This window comes from Amblyomma americanum, chromosome 2 (assembly GCF_052857255.1).
Source record: "Amblyomma americanum isolate KBUSLIRL-KWMA chromosome 2, ASM5285725v1, whole genome shotgun sequence".
NCBI classification, from domain to species: Eukaryota; Metazoa; Arthropoda; class Arachnida; order Ixodida; family Ixodidae; genus Amblyomma; species Amblyomma americanum.
Window position 1 is genome coordinate 129,722,584 of NC_135498.1, and position 15,538 is coordinate 129,738,121.

At 47.8% G+C, this 15,538-nt stretch overlaps 1 pseudogene; it reads right to left on the reverse strand.

Annotated features, from left to right (window-relative positions):
• Window positions 1-12,859: 12,859 nt before the first annotated feature.
• Window positions 12,860-14,084, reverse strand: LOC144120066 (uncharacterized; annotated as a pseudogene).
• Between the last annotated feature and the right edge of the window lie 1,454 nt (window positions 14,085-15,538).

Sequence of the window (15,538 nt, forward strand, 5' to 3'; positions counted from 1 at the left end):
GATAATAAATTGTTATTTCTCATCTTACAGCCCAGCTAAAACCTTAAAGACGACAACGTTTTGAGAAAGCATGACAAACTCCGGGTGAGCGCATTTGATGTTGTTCAGTGAGTTTTTGCGACGATGCCTTTCTGTTTTATAGAATCAAGTGTGACAAATATTGTACAGTCATGTTTACCTCGCCCGTAACGCGCTATGCTGTCCACTGTCTTCATTTAACAGGACACATCCATCTTTTCTAATGTCCTTTTCTACTTTATATACGCCGTTTTCAAGGTAAGTAACATGCATCTTTATCTACAAATGATTATGGGCTGGAAAATTTCACCTCCAAGGAGAAGTTTTTGAAAGACGTCTTAAATTTTCCCTCGGTGGTTACTGCCGCCGCCCCACATTGTCTTCAAATGTCCAAACTTCTGAATAAAATGCAATAAATTAACGCAACCACAGTTCCATTATTATCAGTCAAATATCGCGTACTTGTTTTTTGTGGGATGTCTTTAATGAATTCAAGGCGTACCGTCAAACTTTTTTAAATAGTTGCGTGGGTCTCCACTCAAGAGCAGCAAAATGCAAAGTTTGTGCGGTTGCACTAGTAGCGTTGAACAAGATTTTTTCATATAGAAGCGGCATCACCGTCGCTGTTCTGATGTGTTCACGTGCTGCCTAAAGTCGCGTTACCCTAATAGCCTAGAGTAATGATTAAGAGGCCTAGGAGCAGCTGCTCATGAGAATGTATCGCCTATGGTCATATTGGGCCGGTGGACTGACAGTGAGTGTGAGAACCTGAGAAACACGCAGTAGAGCTGTCACGATCTCTTCTTCCCCAGGGTCAAGCGGAAAATCCTGAAGTTCATTTTTCTTCAAGTGCACTCAGCAGGTTAGCGCTGTTATGTTGAGCCTTGAATATTCCGCAAATTTAAGCCTGCTAAGGAATCTCAACTTATATATCGTGAGGCAACAGATGGCTGTGTTTGGAGCTTACATTTTATCACTACAATGCAGCTTTCCCCCACTAAAACGCGCTCGGCTTTAGGTTTACAGTAATTAATAGCCAGATCAGGCCTGCAGTCTGTGGAGCAGTGTTTATTGTTGCTGTAAGCACAGAACAAATAAAGGAGCGCAAGGAGAGGTCCTGGTGAGTGGTGCACAGAAGTGTGACAGATTTGCAGCGGTTGCAGAAATATGGTCATGACTACGTATGAGGTAAATTTCAAGAAGCATACTTGGGGTCACAGAGCGAAGCAGTACATGAAGGCTAATCCGCGCTCAGCAAGATGCAGCAATTTTGGAAGTGGCGTCATAATAATAAGTATGGTTGCCTGCATATCGCCTCTTGAAGCTTTGGGTGTATGATGTTCCTTTCTAATCGTTGAGCGCCCTGAGTGCGATTATTTACAACAAAGTGAAATGTTGCATACGCTATTTTATGTCATCCATGCTAAAAAACTAATGTTCTCATGACGAGTAGCGCAGCGGGCCTGTCATTACTGCTGTTTTATAACTCTCGCTTGATGGTCATTATGGCATGGAAAGTTGTAATCAGTAGGGCTAGTCTTCTACAATATATTGATTATCATTAAACTCCAGCATCATTCACCTCACGGCGGATCGGAAATACCCGTTCACACTTAAAAGTTCGTTGAAAGCGGGTAAACTGTTAGTTGGCAGTAACTGGGCACTCCGCGTATTTGCTCACTTGCTGTAGTGTGCGACTGCTGGACACAAGGTCGCGCGAGCAAATCCCGCAATCAAAAAGCACATTACGTTCGAAGCGAAAGTTAGTTCACATTTGTGTGCTGTGGGATGTTACGGCGCATAAAAGGTCCCTTGATGGTGCTAATTGATCCACAGCCGTTCATCACGCCACGCCTCGTAGCCCACGTCCAGCTTCAGGACGCTAAGGGGCAAACGCAGGGTGCTTCACCGAAATCAGCCAGAAAGTTTAAAAATAAACTTTTTGAGATATAAAGGTGGCTCTTTCAGAATTTTAATATCTATGGAAGCGGATAGTAAAAAAGAGCTGAATTATATGATTATCTATGGAACGCAGTTATGGTAATAAACTTGCACTTCTTTCGCTTTCGTCTCAAAAGTCAGTTTGCCCGTGTGTGCGCAATGAACAGGTAGGCGTTAGGGGCGTCCGTGTTCACACAGGGTGTTGTCGAGTGCCTTCATGCGTGTTATTTTCCTTTATATCTATCTAGCCAATCTGTCTAGTTTACGAGCGCTTTCAAAAATGCATCCTTCTAGAAACAAAATAAGTTTTTTATCACTTTATAGCAATCCTGATTTTTAATTATGATATTGAATCGTTACGTCACTGCCCCTTTTTAGAGCCTGCAATCTTCCTATCGTTTACTTCCTAACGCCAACTGAAGGTTCATTTACGTTACCTTTGTTATCGCAAAACCACAGTGCATTAGGGACAGTGACTGTGCCTCTGTCTACATCTGTATCCGTACTGTCACAGTCTGATGAAATATATTGAATTGTCTCTGCAGCTTGGCCATATGTAGCACACTTGTCACCATGATTTCGCTTTAAAGATCATTATGCTGTTTTTTAATTATCAGCACGTAATTTAGGACGTCGCGACGCAACATTGTTATGCTGTTTATGGATCGGTGTTGCATTTACCTATTACTATGTTTTCCGGATGGGGATGGTCGACAGTGCTGCCTGTGTAAGCTGCGGTTGTGAGGAGACCATCGCTCATCTTTTCTGTGAGTGCCCTGCATTTGCGAGTGCAAGACATACACTGTGTTGTGCCCTGGACTGCCTCAATCCTCGCCCATTAACAGAGCAAAAGATCATCGGTCCGTGGCCACAGCATTCGACTGCCCTCAAGGCATACAAGGCACTCTTTGCCTGCTTGAGAGCGACTTGATTGAGTGACAAATTGTGACAGCGTTGTGCGTGTGTGTGTGTTATGCCTTTTTCCCTTCTCTCTTCCTCCTTTTAGTCCCCTAATCTCTCTTCCCCAGTGCAGAGTAGCCAACCGGAACCCCTTTCTGGCTAACATCCCTGCCTTTCCCTCCTCCTCTTTATCGATCTATCTTGAATTATCAGAGGACTTTTGCTTCGTGATTTAACTTGTACATTTTCTGTACGAATCGAGAGTCTGCTTTTTTGCAGTTGTGTGAGCCTTCCAGGAATCATCTTTCTCTTGTACATACCATCATCATCATCCCGCGGCTGCGCTTGTGGCACGCGCCTCGGGTCGGCCATTAGAAAAACGCCAGGCACAGCCATCTTGCCGTCTCGGCCTATCCTTCTTTCATAAACGTCTTGCCGTCGCGGCCTGGCTTTCCTTCACAAGTGGTGTAGGTGAAACTCGATCCCCTTGCTGCCTTACACCCTGCCTCTCGCTGGAGCTGCGTTCTGGTCGCCGTTTCCCACCTCCCACCATCGTCATGCCAACCGAAGACAACCAGGACCCTGCCGGCCCCTCTCCTTCGGCCTCACCTGCACCGCCCCCACCGACCACGCCCTTCCGACAACGCGACCCGCCGATGTTCGCTGGTCGTCGCGATGAAGACGTGGACGACTGGCTCGACACATACGAACGCTGCAGTGCCTACAACCGGTGGGACGACGCTTTAAAATTCCTGAACGTTTCTTTCTTCCGTATTGAGATCGCCAGAAACTAGTTCATAAATCGCGAACCGCATACCACTAACTGGTCCACCTTCAAACAGCAGTTCTGTCAGTATTTTGCCGACCCAGCCGTTCGGACTGCAGTCGCCAAGACAAAGCTCGCTTCCCGCTTCCAAGGTCCCAATGAATCCTATGCATCTTACATCGAGGACGTACTTGCGCTCTGCCGGCGTTTTAGTCCCACCATGCCCGAAACTGACCGCGTCCACTACGTACTCAAAGGAATCAATTCTTTGGCTTTTACCACTCTACTTGCCCAAAATCCCTCCAGTGTTGATTCAATCATTACTACCTGCCAACGCCTCGACCAGCTGCAGTCCTCCCGCTTGCAGCCCGGCCTCTCACAGCCCGGCCTCGCTACGGCCTTGCCCTCTGCTGACCTCGATCTGCGCACACTGATTCGAGCGATCATCCGCGCAGAGCTCCAAGTCCTTAGCCCTTTCTGCCGCCACGGGTGCGATCATTCTCCCGCAACTTCTCATGACGCTGGTCTCCGTCACATCATCAAAGAAGAGTTGGCAACAATCACCCACCCTAACGCATCCGACCCTCCTGCTCCCCGCCCAGCGCCGACTTACGCTCAAGTCGCTGCCTCGTCCCCTCCCTTTGTCCACCCTCCCCGGCCGGCACCGACATCCAACCACATCAGCGCAATGGCGACGGCTCAACCTGCGCCATCCTATAACGCACCTTGGCGCCCCTCCCGGCCATTGTGCTACTACTGTGGAATTCGAGGACATATCTCCCGCTTTTGTCGTCGACGCCTTCAGGACGAGCGCCGTGGTTACGCCGCCTTCGAGAGTGAGCTACCCTCTTCTTCCTATTATCAACGCCGGCCTTCTTCCAGCCCACCTCGCCGCTTCTCTCGGCAGCCGGTACCCTCGTCTGCACCTAGTGGGGCCCATGTTTCCCGACGCCGGTCCCCGTCTCCATATCGCCGCTCAGCCTCCCCCCTCCGACCAGCAACCACTCTCCCTCTCCGTTAATCGGAAAACTAGGAGTTGCAGTTTCCGGAAGTGAAACTGCACTTTGCGAAATCCCCAAAAGTCCTCCAGATCGCCCGTTCAATATGATTTCTGTTTTAGCGGAAGGATGACCGGTTGAAGCTTTGATTGACACAGGGGCTGCAATTTCTGTTATTCGCGCTGATTTGTGCGGCCGTTTGCGGAAAGTGACGACACCATATGATGGCCCTGAACTTCGTGGAGCAAATGATGTCACCCTGCGTACTTCCGCGAAGTGCACTGTGAGCGTTGTTATCGACGGTGTGCGCCACCATGTGCAGTTTGCTGTGCTCTCACCTTGTGCGCATCTGATGATTTTAGGATGGGATTTCTTGTCTACAGCTTCAGCGCTAATTTCTTGTGGCGACCGTCTCCTCCATATGACAGACAGTGATTTTTCGTGTGATTCTTCCGACCGACATCATTCCCATCATTCCCTCACTGCAGCAGCTGATACAGTTTTGCCTCCTCAGAGCGAAAAACTCCTTACCGTTGTTTCCGACCGCATCACTGATGGGGACGTCCTCATTGCACCATCTCATCGCCACTTTGCGCGTGGAATTGCCTTCCCATCCAGTCTTGTCCGGTTCTGCAACGGCTCAGCGATCATAACAGCCATGAACACTTCACGAGAATCCCTCGTGTTGCCTAAAGGAACTTCCCTTCCTTGTGTAGTGGATGCTCAACCTATGTCCCCGAAGGTGCTCACCGCCCCTATGCATCAGCAGCCTGCTTCATCAGACGTTCCCCCCACTGTTATATCAAAGACAATTAATCCTAACCTCACGCCGCATCAACGCCAAGAATTGCTCACATTGCTTCGCCATCACCAAGCCATTTTTGATGCAACTTCTCCACCACTCGGCCGGACTACTGTTGCACACCATCGCATCTTTACCGAAGCGAAAACTCGATTGTACGGCGACGACCTTATCGGGTTTCTTTCTCCGAACGCAAGGTCATTGAAGAAAATGTCAGTGATATGCTACACCGCAATATTATTCGTCCCTCAACAAGCCCATGGTCCTCACCGGTAGTGTTGGTTAAAAAAAAGGACGGCTCGGTCCGATTTTGTGTTGTCTACCGTGCGCTCAACAAAATTACCCGCAAAGATGTCTACCCGATGCCACGGATTGATGACGCCCTTGACTCTCTCCAAGGCGCCGAATATTTCTCCACCTTAGACCTACGCTCAGGCTATTGGCAAATACCTATGCACGAGGCCGACAAAGAAAAAACTGCTTTCGCAACTCCCGATGGACTTTACGAATTTAATGTTATGCCCTTCAGCCTCTGTAATGCACCAGCCACATTTGAAAGAATGATCGATACTGTACTTCGTGGCCTGAAGTGGAGAACTTGCTTGTGTTACTTGGATGACATTGTTATCTTTTCTTCAACTCTTCAAGACCATCTCCCGCGCTTGAATGAGGTTCTCACGTGCCTCGCTTCGGCGGGCCTTGAGCTGATCACCAAGAAGTGCCACTTTGCACAGAAGGAAATTACAATTTTGGGACATCTCGTTAGTCGCGACGGCATTCGTCCAGACCCTGACAAAATCATCGCGGTCCTGAACTTCCCTCGTCCTCAACGGACTGCAGATTTGCGCAGCTTTCTCAGCCTGGCGTCCTATTTCCGCCGTTTTATCAGAAATTTCGCAACTATTGCTGCTCCACTTCATGAGCTACTTAAATCACACAGCACCTTCGTGTGGACTGACCAGTGCGACACTGCTTTTACCAACCTCAAGCACGCTGTCACATCGGAGCCTGTCCTTGGCCACTTAAGTGACACCGCTCCAAAAATTCTTCATACTGATGCCAGTGGTCACGGTCTCGGCGCTGTACTTCTGCAGCGCGACGCAACTTCGCGTGGGAAAGTGATTGCGTTCGCCAGCCGGACCCTGACTCCATCAGAGAAAAATTACACCATTACCGACCAGGAATGTCTAGCAAACGTCTGGGCAGTCACAAATTTCGGCCTTGCCTGTACGGTCGCCACTTCACAGTTATGACCGATCACCATGCCCTTTACTGGTTGTCTTCGCTCAAAAATTTGACAGGACGTCTTGGCCGTTGGGTTCTACGCTTACAAGAGTACCACTTAGACATCCTTTATAAATCGGGTCGCTAACACAAGGAAGCTTACGCGCTTTCTCGCTGCCCACTTTCGGAATCAGCCTGCTGTTTTTCTACGCAATGCCTTTCCTCCTCTGACCAAAGCCGACCCTCTCCGACGCACATCACAGCAGTTTCTTTTGACGACTCCGACAACAAACACGCTCTCCGCTCGCAGCAACTAGCCGACGCCTACTGCCGTCCCATCATCGACCACATTACCGGCGTTTCGAGACCACCCAATGCTCAACTGCGCCGACAGCTACGCAACTTCAAGCTCGAAGATGGCATCCTACGCCGCTACGTATATTGCCCCGATGGAACTCTCTGGATCCCAGTCGTGCCGCGGGTGCTTCGCTCCCATATCCTAGCGGCTCTCCACGATGACGCTACTGCCGGTCACCTCGGTTTTCACAAAACCTACGACCGCGTGAAGCGACGTTTCTTTTGGCCTGGCCTCTCCTCAAGCGTTGCTAAATACTCGCTTCATGCCTCCTGTGCCAACGTCGCAAACGGCCGACTTCTCCACCCGCTGGCCTCCTTCAACCCCTTCCCTCTCCCGCCACGCCGTTTGAAGTCGTCGGCATCGACTTATATGGTCCCCTGCCTCTCTCCGATCGAGGTAATCATTGGGTCATCACAGCTGTCGATCACCTTACGCGATAAGCCGAGACATCACCCGTACCCACTGGCTCGGCTGAAGAGGTTGCAAATTTTTTTTTGCGATCTGTTGTGTTGCGGCATGGTGCTCCCCGGGTGCTCCTAAGTGACCGCGGGAAGACCTTCTTATCGACAGTTGTTGCAGAAGTTCTTCACGCATCGTCCACACTTCATAAGACAACCTCAAGCTATCATCCCCAGACCAACGGTCTCACTGAGCGTTTTCATCGCACCCTATTGGATATGATCTCCATGTACGTGACACCGGATGATCGATATTGGGACACTCTTCTTCCGTTCGTCACTTTCGCCAATAATAGAGCAATACAGCGGACTACCGGTTACTCTCCGTTATTCCTCGTGTACGGCCGTCCTCCCACCACCATTCTGGACAGTTCTTTCTTCTCTACGCCTGAATATACCTCCACATCAGTGCCTGCCCAGTTTGTATCCCGTGTGGCCAGATGCCGTCACCTTGCTCGCCTCAACACTGAAGCCTGCAAGCAAGACCGCAAGAGTCGCTACGATTCTGCTCATCGGGTGGTCCCTTTCCGACCAGGTGACGAAGTACTCCTCTTTACACCACTGCGCACACCTGGCCTTAGTGACAAATTTGTCCACCGCTACCTTAGTCCCTAACGGGTCATCAATCGAACTTCTCCTGTGAACTACAGTGTCACACCTGTTGTTCCTCCAGCCGATCGACGCCACCGTGGAACTGAAATTGTTCACGTTTCCCGTTTGAAACCGTTTGTGCGCCGCGGAGCATCGGTTGTTTAGGAGCGGCCAGGATGGCCGCTTCCGACCCCCCGGGCAGATTGTGTGAGCCTTCCAGGGATCATCTTCTTTCTCTTGTACATACCATCATCATCATCCCGCGGCTGCGCTTGTGGCACGTGCCTCGGGTCCGCCATTAGAAAAACGCCAGGCATAGGCATCTTGCCGTCTCGGCCTATCCTTCTTTCACAAACATCTTGCCGTCGCGGCCTGGCCTTCCTTCACAGTTCAATTATTCCGCATTTGATGTGCCTTCTTTACCTGGCATTCAATACTTTTTATTTTTTCATTCCGGTGCTCTGCATTCCTACTGGGTAGATTTCTAATCCTCTTCTGCCACTTTGAATAAATGCTTTTCCTTACATAATGTTATATACGTTGCGTCGTCTCTTGTCGTGTAGTTTCCTGAGCCGTTCGTCATACAATATTTCACTTCGTGATTTCCGCGGATCAAAAGATGCCCTGCCCATGACCCCTCGTACTGCCTAATTTATGAATTTCCCGTGAGCATCTGATAACAACCTGTTTGCAGCGCTCTGGTTTTTCTTTTTCTAGCCAGGACATACGTTCTGCGCCTAGGAACAAAGCCGGATTCCAAAAACAAGCACTGATTCCATTATTTTTTTTTTGTTTCCAAATACCTCTGTATAGCACCCTTTCGCCCTAGTAGACTCTTCGTGGTTTATAATGCAAATCTGTGCGTCGTGTTGCCATGCCTTCAGCTACTCTTATTTTCACCTTGTGTATGTGATGGCCTTGTAAAATACGCACATGAGTTGTAGTTCGTTGAATATCATCAATACTGTATTCTTGGCGCTGCGAGTATCGTACGAATAAAGAATAAATAAAAGTCAAGCCTTGAGCATCCTCTTCTCTCTATATGTACTATTCAGAGTCTGAAAATCTCCTTGGTTATCAGCTAATATCACCATATCTCAGCGTACATTAAACTAGACATTAAACGATAATTTCACCAAATTTGCCCAAGATGTTTAGCCTAGGCTACTTTCTCATGTCTTTCCATATTTATATAAATCATGAACAACACCACTGAGGAACAACTCCGTCTTAATAATTTGTGTGCTCAACTTTTGTCTCGTCCTTTGTTCTTTTCCATGTAATTCGCAATCTGTTATCTCAGTAAATATAACTTAGTCGAGCCGGCGCGGTGGCACAGTCGTTATGGCGCCCGGCTGCTTGCCCGAAAGACGCGGGCTCGATCGCGGCCTCGGCGTTCAAATTTCGATGGAGGCGAAATTCTAGAGGCCCGTGTAATATGCGATGTCAGTGCACGTTAAAGAACCCCAGGTGGTCTAAATTTTCGGAGCCCTTCACTACGGCGACCCCCATAGCCTGAGTCACTCTGGGACGTTAAATTCCCTGAAGCCCTTTAGTGGTTTTATCATATCGTGACCGGTACTTTTTGTTTAGGTACTCTACACAGGAGCTCCCTATTTACGTCATCGTATGCAGCGCTGATCTCCAGGAACGCTAGATACAGAAGTCCGTTGTAACGCATAGCGTTAAGGCTCCCTTTCTGCAGAAAATACCGCGTAGTCTTTGTCGGCACGGTGAGTGAAATATCTCCCGAGAAGCAGCCTAGGTCGGCCCCCAAGATCACGTGACCTCGTGACGCCATCACAACCTGTCCACTGCATGCACTATGAGCAAACTGACAACCGTGGCTGATGGCGGTGAAATTATTCATTGGTCGCGAGAGGCTGCTGCCAAAAGCAACCTGGATCGCAAAAGCCGCTCCGGTGACAGCACTTGCCGTCGCAGGGCTGTGGAGCACCGCTTAACCGCTGCATCCCTGCGCAAGGACTGGTCTGAGGATTACCAGAGGTGTACGAATGTTGAGAATGCGCAATTCCGCTTGTATAAGCATTAACACTAACGCGTCATGCCCTTAAGGCGGAGCTTAAATGTCTCGTCTAATTTTTTGTCCCTAGCTTTTTTTATTACTTGTATAAGCTACAACAGGCTATCATCTACGAGCCGACCATCTCTCAAACCGTTCTCAAGTTTTCCCGGCATCTTATTACTTTTGATTCATGTCGACATTTTTTATTTTACTGCGTGCATTGCCTTCTTATAGGTAACTGGAGTGGACGTAATCGAAATACAGGATTTTATGTTGACCTTATCTCCTTTACTATTATGAACCAAATTTGTCTCACTCTGTCGCAAGCTGTCTTGAATTTCATAACATCAGGTGATTTTTCGAACGCTTCTAACAGAACTTTCTTAATCTTTGCACCAGGTACATGAATTAGCTCTATTGTAGTTTCATATATTCCTGCTGTTATGCATTCTGAACTATTTGCCCCTGCCTATTTCTAGTCTGATTTGTTGAAATCTAAATTGAATACGGTTATCTTGTATGCTAGTGCTTCTCTATTCAGGGGAACTACCCTACTTCCGCTCCTAATTGACTCAGCTATAACTAATATAACCCACTTCAAATCGCCGTTCTCCCATAGACAATTTCCGGCAACATCTGCATCTGTTCCTGCTTTTTTTGATTCATATTACCAAGAAAGTTTTTGTTGATTTAGAATTTTTTTTTGGTTCACTGTCAGTTGTACTGCAAATGTTAGTAGTCATGCAGCGATCCTTTGACTGTTTTATTTTTCCCTGGATAAAGATCTGTTGTTCAAATTTGTTTTCTCGATGTGTTTATTATCTTTCTATTGCATCTACAGAAAACTGCGCCTTTCAGGATTCTCTATATCTTCTCGAAGCCATTCATGTTCGTGTGATGGCCTCCTCAACCCTGTACCACCAGTTTTTCGGCTTTTGTTCTTTTCAAGCCATTTGCCTCTTCTACTCGTCTTAATTTTGTTTGGATGACCACTTCTAATTAACTGAAATTCCATTATTCTAGAAGATGCTCCCATAGTTCTTTGTCGACCTCTGTTCTGGGAGCTATTTGTGGGCCCTTTAAATACGGTTTTTGATGTTGTGTTTTACGAATTTCACTTTAAAACAGGTGTCCCACCAGCAAGCTGATAGGTATATTGCCACGAAGTGGTGACTACAGTCGAGTGAGCAGAAAGGGCTGCGAAAATTGTGTCTAAACAAAACTCTTTATTTAGCTGAGTTGCGCTAATTAACTGAACCACTCCGCGTCTGCGTAGCAACAAGCATGCTCGGCGGTCGTCGAACAGAATTCCCGCCGCTGTCGGCCGTGCTCAATTTAAAGCTGATAGCGAACTTTCGAGATAAAGTGTGCAAAGTTACTAGAACATTCTAGAACAAGATAGAATCAGCTCTGCTTGCATGCGATGAATCGAGATAGATCTGGTCGCGATTTGCATTGCAAACAAAGCGATAAAGCGACGTGCCGGCAGCTTTGAAGAATGAACAAACACTGCAAAGATTCGCGGCATTGGTGCCTTCTCAAGGAAGCAACAACCCGATGTATTAAACAAATAAGGAGACTCGCAACAAATAAAACGGATCCTGTGAAAATAATCGGAAAGTGTGGAAACACAATGTCCTTAGCGCGCATGACATGGGTTTAGGCGGGCGGCATGGACAAGTTCTGGTCGTACGCGGCGTCGCTGGGATGAAGTCATTGCGTCAGGGTGACTTCATATTCCAGTTCGCCGAGCCGACGAAGAACATTGTACAGGCCGAAATACCGGCGCAAAAGCTTTTCACTGAATCCACGGCGGCGAATTGGTGTCCAACCCCAGACCTGGTCTCCTGGCTTGTATTCCGCGTTGCGTCTTCTTAGGTTGTATTTCTGGCTTCGGTCCGCTGCTGGTCTTTGATCCTTAATCGGGCAAGTCTTCGGGCTTCTTCTGTGCGTCTGTGCGTTGCAGGTAGGCGGCGATGTCGACGTTCTCTTCTTCGGCAACGTTGGGCAGCAAGGCGTCTAGAGTGGTCATGGCCTCCCTGCCGTGGACAAGCCTAAAGGCGTAATCTGGGTGGCGTCCTGCACTGCGGTGTTGTAGGCGAAGACGACGTAAGGAGGGATGACGTCCCAGGTCCTGTGTTCGGCATTGACATATGGCGAGCATATCGGCGATGGTTTTGTTCAGCCGCTCGGTCTGTCCGTTGGTCTGGGGATGGTATGCAGTTGTTCTCCAGTGGCTGATTTCGCTCTAACGCAGGATGGCGTTTGTTCCACAGTGAATGCTGTTCCTCTGTCGGTGATGAGCACATCGGCGGCGCCGTGTCGCAGAAGAATGCACTCCACGAAAAAGTTGGCGACTTCTGCTCCTGTTCTGTTCGGTAGGGCTTTTGCCTCGGCTTATATAGCGGGTAAGGTTGTCGGTGGCTCCGGTTCTGTTCGGTAGGGCTTTTGCCTCGGCTTATATAGTGGGTAAGGTTGTCGGTCGCTCAGATGGTTTATTTAATTCCAGACGTTGAATTTGGGAAAGTGTCAAGCAGGTCCAAGCAATGCCGCCTATACTGGTTCAAGGCCAGGGGGGCTGCTTGAGTGACGCAGGCCGGACGGGGCCGCCGTACGGCGCAAGTGAAGGAGCGCTTTAGTACTCTCCGTATAATAGTTGTGCGGTCAGATGACTCCTTTTCGTTTTTCTCAACTACGCGTGAAGTATTCGCTCTAAAATAGGACAGAAAAACACAGCAGAGAGCCAGGCCTTTGTTATATGCTTATACATGTTTTATTCATCTATTTGTCAGAGTTTTCAACTTCCGATTCCTAGTTTTGTTGTCCGGGTCAGACACCTTGTCATTTAATCGTAGGCAGAAATTTTTGAGGAGAATGTTTGTGCTGCACCACAACACATATTTCAGCACTATCTCACTGCTGTCTCTCTTTTCACAGACGTCGAAGCTTGAAAGCTCCCCATCGCTGAACAGTTGGAGTGTGTGTTTCGTAGCCACTTGGAGCTGGTTCTGGACCTTTAGAAATTCCGCACGCTTGGACAGCTCTTCCATCACAACCTAAATGTGAGCCATAGCATTCATAGCTTGCATTGCTGGATAAACCAGCCCTTCCCTGTCAATTTCTTTGACAACAGTGTACATTGATTTTCATGCGAAACTGCGCCAGTCTTGTCAATTGCCAACAGCTCTTTGAATTTTTCGCATTTCAACCTCTTCAGAGCGATGTGCACCGAGTAACCAGTTACATATGCAATGACTAGAACTTCATCCTTCAGTTTTGACAACACCTGTTCGGTCAAAACAATGTTGAATATTCCGCTTGGCACGGCTGCTTGAAATTGCAGCCCTACCCAATTTTGATTTTTCTCGTTCTCGATTGCAGATACCGCGCACATTTTTGGAAGTGTGTTTGTAGTGGTAACTTGTTCTCACATTCATAGATTTGCCTTACGAACAAATGATATTGCGAACCAGCCAGTCGTCGGTAACATCTAAAGCGGTCTTATAGAATGTCGGTCTGGAACTTCCCAAGAAGCAGAAAGGACATCTTGAGCTCCTCAAAGGAGTATATTGCAATTTCAACAAATGTTTGAATCGTCTGGATAAGGGCGCCATTAGGTTCTACTGGCAACTTGAAGGCATCCTCGCGCCTTTCTTTCCATTCCTCCAACCAGCCCAAGAAAGTTCTCAAAAAGTAAATCCTCAAGTCGAGTGAGAAGGGTAGAAAGGTTTTTGATATTCATCCCTTAGTCTCAGTCCTTTGAAAAGAGTTTTGACTTTGACAACTTTCCACCATTTTACGATAATATTGATGAAACTGGCGGTTTCTTTCGGTTTAGTTTGGTCCGGACTCACTCAATACCTGCAAAGCAAGTTTAACATCCTGTTTCTCAAAATCTGTTCGAGAAAGAGCTTTCCTGGACAGAATGCAGCCGTACCGGAGCAACTGCTCACTCTTTAAATTATATGCGTCTTTGATGGTGTTAAAAAGCGCATGATGCATGCACCGCTCTTCCGTTGTGCTTGGTACAAACTCAAGGAACCAGAAATGCTGGTCATTTTGTTTTAACCAGTTGTTGCGCCCGCACTTCAGTAGGTGCACCGGGTCAATGACAAAGAACAATGGCCGGTGGGGAGCTGATGTGTGCGGAAAAACTAAATCATTTGCCCGTGATTTTTTTAGTGCGGCTCGGGGGGTCTTGGTACAGAGTACTTAAAAGGCATCATCGCGCTTCGATGAACAGCGTTTTTGTCAGTCACAACGCACATGACTTTGTATCCATTTTTTTTCTTAGCCGCGAATGACGTACGTCTCCCAAAACCTTGTGCAGAAATTTCCTATTAGCCTTATTCACGGGTACAGCGTGTGCAACCTCCTTATACTTGCACATTAGGCTGTGTAGCATAAATTAAAATGCACTGTTTTCTGCTTCTGCGTTGTTCAACGCGATACCAGCGATGTTGCCCCCTTTTAAGCCAAAAAAGAACTTTTACGTGAATTTTATCTACCATCAAAGTTACTTAGCTTTGCTGCTCATTCAACTCGGATTTTTTCTCGGCCATGTAGCGAAGGAATATGCTGTCTTGCTTCTCTAATAGGGGGCTTATCCTAAGTGAGGAACATTTTGACCTAATATTCCTTGGGTGTGGCATGATGATGCTCCCGTTACTGCGCATGTATTTGTATGCATGAGGCATTATTGTAAAAAGTATGCAGCAGTAAACCAAGAAGTCAGCAGAGTAGCGCCGTCGTTCTTTTTTTTTTTGTTGACATCAGCTTCACTTGCTCGGCCAGCAGTTGAATGGTCGGGGAGTTATCGTCTCCTTGCGTTGCGGATATTTTGCTCAGAAGAGAAACGAGTCTCGCAGATGTCCATTTCTGAGCTTTGAGAACTTGAACGCACGGCACTGTTGAACTCCTCGAATCCCTCAAGCAAATCCAGCAGCCTTCATCTGCTGTCGACCGCCGACGGAACTAGCACTTTGGACCCGAGCCGCTTCACTGGTGCTTTTGCGATGTTTATAATCTCAGAGTTAGGCAAGTTTTTATAACAACAGAGTATCTAATCCAAGGAGCCTCATCGTTACAAATGTGAGCCAGAACGACGTGTTCATTGCATTCGATGACCTGCCAAAATGTCAGCTGCTTGCATCGAACCAAGTTTGCCAAAGATTTTAGGAGCTTATCGACTTCGTCCTCATTTTGGGCTGTGATAATCGACTCCGGGAGCACTTTCTCAAAGGCAGCGGCATCTAAGCGCATACGCTTGCTCTCTGGGTCCTCTCATATAGATCTTTGTCTGGACAGGTAACTTGGGCATTCGGGGAATACCGTAGGTGCGGCTTCAGGTCTAAGCCGCCAACATGAGAGCGACGCGGTCACTGTGCGGCCGGTGGCCTGGTCAATCTAGCTTGCTTCTCGAACGATATCTTCGGCTTAAAAGTGACGCTCCCACA